We start from the raw sequence: 6,192 nt of genomic DNA, 5'->3' as shown, positions 1-6,192 counted from the left end.
GCGTAGGCGCCCGACGGAGGAGCCCGCCAGCGCGTCGGCACGCCGGAACTACAACTCCCAGAATGCGCCGCGCAGCCCGCTGGGACCACAACTCCCAGAATGCGCCGCGCAGCTCACAAGAACCACAACTCTCAGAATGAGCCGCGCAGCCCGCCTGGACCACAACTCCCGGAATGCGCCGCGCCACACGGACCGGGCGTCGCCCATGGTTACAGTTCGTAGACGGTGCCACGCAGGAGCCCTCCAGCAGTCCGAGGCCCGCCGGGAGTTGTAGTCCAGGTGGGGCAGCGGGACGGTGAGTGCAGGATCTAGCAGCTGGACCGTGCGTGGGAGGTTGAACCATGCATGGTGCGAGGGGGTGAGGATGCGCGTGTGCTGGGTTGAGGGGTGTGGGTGCCGGGGTGAGGGGTGTGTATCGTGTGTGTGTGTGTGTGTGTGTGTCTCACTGGGACCATGTACAGGGATCCCACGTGTCTGTCGTGTGGTTGCACATGACCTGGAGGCTGAGCTGTGTGTCACCGCTCCGTCCTTTTTCTGGATTTTGGCTGATAAACAGCGTGGCCACGGGGGCCTCTGTCCCAGATCTGCCCCCTCGGTTGCTGAGGCCCACCCTGAGGTGAGAGTCCTGAGCCCCACCCTGAGGTTAGGAGAGGGAGGAGCGGCCGGGGCAGAGGAAAGGGCTCTGTCCCAGAATACGAGCTCCCTGTTTCGGGATGCACGATCCCCGTCCTGGGATGCGCGGTGCCCGCTGGGACCACTGACATTTTTGGAAATGCGCATGGACTGTCTGCCCGGGAACGTGGAGTCCGGGTGTGGCCAGGAAACCCGATTTGTCATTTTAATTAAGTCATTTCAACCAATTCCCCTTTCAGCCACCGCAGGGCGTGTCAGCACCTCGGACAGCTCCCGGCCCTTCCTGCAAGGAGGGTGGAGGGGGTGCGCTCTGAACATCATATAAAGTGAGTTCCCTGCTGTGTGACAGCCGGAGGCCCCCCCTCCCCCGCCCCCCCGGCTCTGCGCTGCCAGGTGTGCGGACACCTGTCGGCACGCTGCTGCTGCTTTAAAAAGAATTACTATTATTGATTTCTGAGAGGAAGGGAGAGGAAACCATCAATGATGAGAATCATTGATCGGCTGCCTCCTGCACACCCCCTACTGGGGATGGAATCTGCAACTCGGGCACGTGTCCTGACCAGGAATCGAACCCTGACCTCCTGGTTCGTAGGTCCAGGCTCAAGCATTGCGCCACCCTGACCTGGTGCACATTAGAATCACCTGGGATGAGGCCCAGAAATCAGGATTTTCGAACCTGGGACCCTTCAGTCCGCAGGCCGACGCTCTATCCACTGAGCCAAGCCGGCCAGGGCAAGATTTTAAAAAGATTCCCAGGTGATTCTAATGTGCAGCCAAGGTTGAGAACCACTGTTTTAATGGGAGAGAGAGACAGTAAACAATGGAAGAAATGATTAAACTTACTTTCATTTTGAGAGTTTTTTATTTCTTGAACTGGTAGTACTTTTCCATGTTTCAAAATTTTCAAAATATGAAAAGATACAGAGTGAAAATTATTGCTCATCCGTTTCTCCTGCCCAAGAGCAGCTGGTACGTTGTACCCTTTCTCACAGAGAATGTGTGAGACACAAAAGGGGGACACAGCACACACGGCTGCCACCGTCTCACTTAACCACGTGTTCTGGGGCTCTGCCCACACTCGTACACGGAGACACCCCCAGTTTTTTTTTAAGTATATTTATTGATTTCAGAGAGGAAGGGAGGAGAGATAGAAACATCAATGATGAGAGAGAATCGTTAATCAGCTGCCTCCTTCACGCCCCCTATTGGGGATCGAGCCCACAACCCAGGCATGTGCCCTTGGCTGGAATTGAACCTGGGACCCTTCAGTCCGCAGGCCAACGCTCTATCCACTGAGCCAAGCCGGCCAGGCGACACCCCCAGTTTTACGGCCGGCAGTTTTCCACTTCACACCACAGGCCACTCAGCTAGGCTCCCCGTGGTCGACGCGAAGGTGGCTTCCGCATTTTTACTGTTGACATGAGATGAGAAACGGGACATTTGCAGAGGTCTCGGCTGCCTGGGAGGCAGGTGGGTGCCCGCCCAGCGCCCACTCTGAACCGTGGAAACACAGCCCTTCGGGTGCCGTCATCTCGGGGCCCGGTGGAGGGGACGGGGCAACCTCAGGCCAGTCCCCGAGCCACTGAGAACACGGAGCCACAGCGGGGTCCCCCTCCCGGGAACGCCGGCCAGTGGAGCCGTTCTGAGTCTGCACCCCGCACAGCAGAGGACTACTCGAGGGGGTTCAGGCGCTGCCAGAGGGTGGTCCCTTCCCTCTGGGGCTGGAGGTGGGGGAGTGGGAGCAGGAAGAGCCGACGTGCAGGTGGTGAGGTCTGCAGAGCAGGAGGCCACCGAGGCCGAAGCTCATTTACCTTCTGGCTTGGGGGGCCTGTGTGTGTGGGGGGACGACCCCGAAAAAGGGCCCTGGTGCAAGGGGACGGCTCTGCTGCTGTTCTGGCCGGAAGCTAAAACTCGGCACCAGAGGCCCAGAGGGGGACAGAGCAGCAAAGCTGTGGGTGCGGAGAGGATACATGGGGAGGGCGAGGAGCACAAGACGGACCCCGGGCACTGTCCTGGGACCCCGCCCCCCAACATTTAAGAGGGGAGGGGAGGACAAGGAGCCCCTCGCGGTGGAAGGGATCGGAAGGGGCAGGACCCCAGGATGTAGGAGGGCCCGGCCGCAGGCTGGACGACCCAGGGGATGAGGGGATGGGCGGGGAGGCAGCGGCGAGTGACCCAGGGACCGGGCCTCTACTCCCCACGCCCGTTTCTCGGGGTGCAGGTCTGCACCATGCAGCCTGGAAAAGCTGAAGACCAGCTTTCCGAGCCCCCTGTCCTGAGGGGGCCCCGTCTTGGCCCATGAGACGCAGTGGGATCTGCTGGAGGCCTTTCCTGGCCTGCCCTCCCCCCCGTCTCTTGATCTGGATGCAAGGGCGGGGCCACGGCCTCCCGAGACGCTGGGGGAGGCGGAGGGGCTGCAGAGCGCGCGGCGCTGGTCCCCCGAGGCGGCCCCCAAGGAGCCCCGATCTGTTGAAGCCTCTCTGACGTCACCGTGTAACGGCGGGCGGCTCCGAGTCCTGGGCCCACCTTCCTCCCGAGGCCACGCCTTCCTGTGCGGAGGGAAGGCTCCCGCCCGCAGTGACCCGGAGGGCGGAGGGCGGACACGGAGGCTGCGCGGGGACACGGCCTGGGCTTCGCGGGGGCCCTGCAGGCAGAACCTCCAGCGATGAGCGCCGGACGCCGTCTTTCCGGGACTCTGGGCGCCGCCGGCCTCACGTGCCTCCCGCAGGCTGCAGTGCCGACCGCCCCAGGGCCAGGGCTGCTTCCTTCCTTCTCCGGATGTGAGTGGATGCCGCTAACTTCACTGCGATGCCCGTGCGGGGGGACAGCAAACGGGGGGCCGTGTCTGTGTCTCAGAGCAAATGACTGACGGGCCCGGGGCGGGCGCCGCGTCTATGGGGGCGTCCACTTTGCTCCACTCTAGGTTAGAAAGCGGGAGACTCAAACCCTGGGCTTTGGTTTTCATTACGTTTATTGGGGTGACACTGGTCAACACCATCATATAGGTTCCAGGTGTGGGCTTTTGTTACAAGATCCATATACTGCACCGTATGCCCACCACCCAAGATAAAACCTTCTCCTGTCACCACTTTAAAGATACGTTTTTATTGATTTCAGAGAGGAGAAGGGAGAGAGAGAAACATCAATGATGAGAATCATGGATCGGCTGCCTCCTGCACGCCCCGCACTGAGGATCAAGTGTGCCACATGGGCATGTGCCCCGACCGGCAATCAAACCATGACCTCCTGGTTCACAGTTCAATGCTCAACCACTGAGCCACACCGGCGGGGCGAAATCCTGGGTTTTTATGCACGCTGGCCTGAGACACCCAGGATCACACCCTGATCACACTGTGTGCTTTTTAAATCCTCACCCGAGAATGATTTTCCATGACTTTCTAGACAGTGGGTGGGAGGAGAGAGAAGGTTGATATGAGATACAGCGTTCGGTGCCTCCTGCACGTGCCCCTGGGGCTGGGGAGCCTGCAACTGAGGTACGTGCCCCTGACCCGGAATCGAACCCGTGACCCTTCAGTCTGCGGGCCAAGGCTCTAACCGCTGGCTAAACCAGCCAGGGCTGTCACAGTGCTCGTTATGCCAACAACAGCGTGGACCAAGTTGGCCAGCTTGGCTCTGCTCAGGTTTAAAATGAGAGAGCAGTAAGAGGATCGAGGCAGGGTTTGCAACCATGAACATGAGCACGCCCCGCGTCACACAGAAATAAACCATGTTCTCAGAAGTCTGGCCTCACCTGGCTCCGACATCTGGGGCCTCCAGCAGAGACCCCATACAAGGTGGGTCACACAATTCACGAGGAGCCCCAGCACACCTGGAGGCGTGAGGCCAGATCAGCGGGCATTTCACCAGGCAAAGCGAGGAGCAGCTGATGGGCAGGCTGGAGATGGCGACAAAATCTGCCCCCCCCCGCCCCCCGGCCCCAGAATGAATATAGACTGAAGAAGAGCCCTCGCTGGTGTGCCTCAGTGGACAGAGCGTCGGCCTGAGGACTCAAGGGTCCCAGGTTCGATTCCGGTCAAGGGCATGGACCTTGGTTGTGGGCACATCCCCAGTGGGGAGTGTGCAGGAGGCGGCTGATCGATGTTTCTCTCTCATCGATGTTTCTGACTTTCTATCCCTCTCCCCTCCTCTCTGTGGGAAATCAATAAAATATATTAAAAAAAAAAGAATTCTCTCTCATCGATGTTTCAGTCTCTCCCTCTCCCTTCCTCTGAAATCAATAAAAAAAAAAAATAAACAAACATAAAACATTGTTAGCACAGCCCCGACCAACCAATTTACAGTTTGGGAAACGGTGGCTGGTGCTGGGCGCCGTGTCTCTCCCTTGGCAGCAGGGACGATATGGGGTGGTGAGCAGCATCCCTGCCTGAGCCCACAAGATGCAGTGGCCCTGCCTCCCGCAGTCCCGACAACCAGACGTCCCCAATGGAGGACCAACCTGCGGCTCAGAGCAGCGCTGGCTTTCCCAGGAGCAGTGGCATCTCGGGGCTCCTGTGCCGTCCGCTTTGGGCAGGAGGGTGGCTGATGTGGCTGATGGGGTGGGGGCCAAGCTGCTCTAAAGCCCGTGAGTGCAGACTGGCCCCGGGACCCCGCGTGTGCGTATCAAACACTGTGTGAGTGTGAACGGAGACCCTTCGCCGGCTCCGCGGTGCACACACACTAGTCCTGCACGCTGAGAACTTCCCAGAAATGCAGTGACATTTTGTTTTGCTCAGAACCTTTCCAAGAGCGAGCAGCTCTCTGAAGATCCACCTCCCGCCTGGCAGGTGTCTCAGTGGTTAGAGCACTGGCCCGTGGACTGCAGGGTCCAGGGTTAGATTTCTGGCCAAGGGCACGTACCTTGTTTGCAGATTCAATCTGTGGCTCCCTTTGGGGCACGAGTGGGAGCAACCAACCCATGTGTCTCTGACACAACAATGTTTCTGTCTCTCCTCTCTGCACCGGTCCCTTCCACTCTCTAAAAAAATAATCCATAGGAAATGTTATTATTATTCTGGTGAGGATTAAAAAAAAAAATCCGGCATTTTTATTTACTTATTGGTTATAAAACCCAGCAAAATTTTATGCCCCCCAATGCTTCCTGGCCAACCTCAGACCCAGGCACTGGACAACGCCCACAGGCCCTGCCAGGTCCCGGCATGCCGCTCGGTCGCGAGCTTCCGCACCGGCTGGGACATGTTACTCCATGATAATTACTTTTGCTTTAATCGCCCATGGCACCCTGTACACAAAGGGCCTATGTGGGCTTTCTAACGTGACCTGTGAACCCGTTTCAGGGTCCCAGAGGCAACAGAAAATGAGAGTTTAAAGGGTGCGAAGGGCTCGATAGACCGGAGGCCCCCCAAACTCCGGCGTCTGGGGAGAGCGGAGGCCCCTCGAGCTCCGGCGTCTGCGGAGAGCGGAGGCACCCAGGCCTCCCTCCCCCGTGGTCAGCCCCACGCGGCCTCTGCGCCGGGTCGGTCACTGCGGTGTCCGTCCGCCTACGGGGACTCCTTGATGTCAAACACCACGGACGCGCCCACGGGCGGCTCCTCCACCGCA

General features: G+C 59.1%; 1 protein-coding gene across 1 annotated transcript in view; it reads right to left on the bottom strand.

Annotated features, from left to right (window-relative positions):
- The window catches only part of LOC102774464 (zinc finger protein 135), a 16,072-nt gene that overhangs the window by 5,859 nt on the left and 4,021 nt on the right, over positions 1-6,192 (bottom strand). The window lies entirely within an intron of this gene.

This window comes from Myotis davidii, unplaced genomic scaffold, assembly GCF_000327345.1.
Source record: "Myotis davidii unplaced genomic scaffold, ASM32734v1 scaffold936, whole genome shotgun sequence".
NCBI lineage: Eukaryota > Metazoa > Chordata > Mammalia > Chiroptera > Vespertilionidae > Myotis > Myotis davidii.
This window is presented reverse-complemented; position numbering and strand designations above follow the sequence as displayed.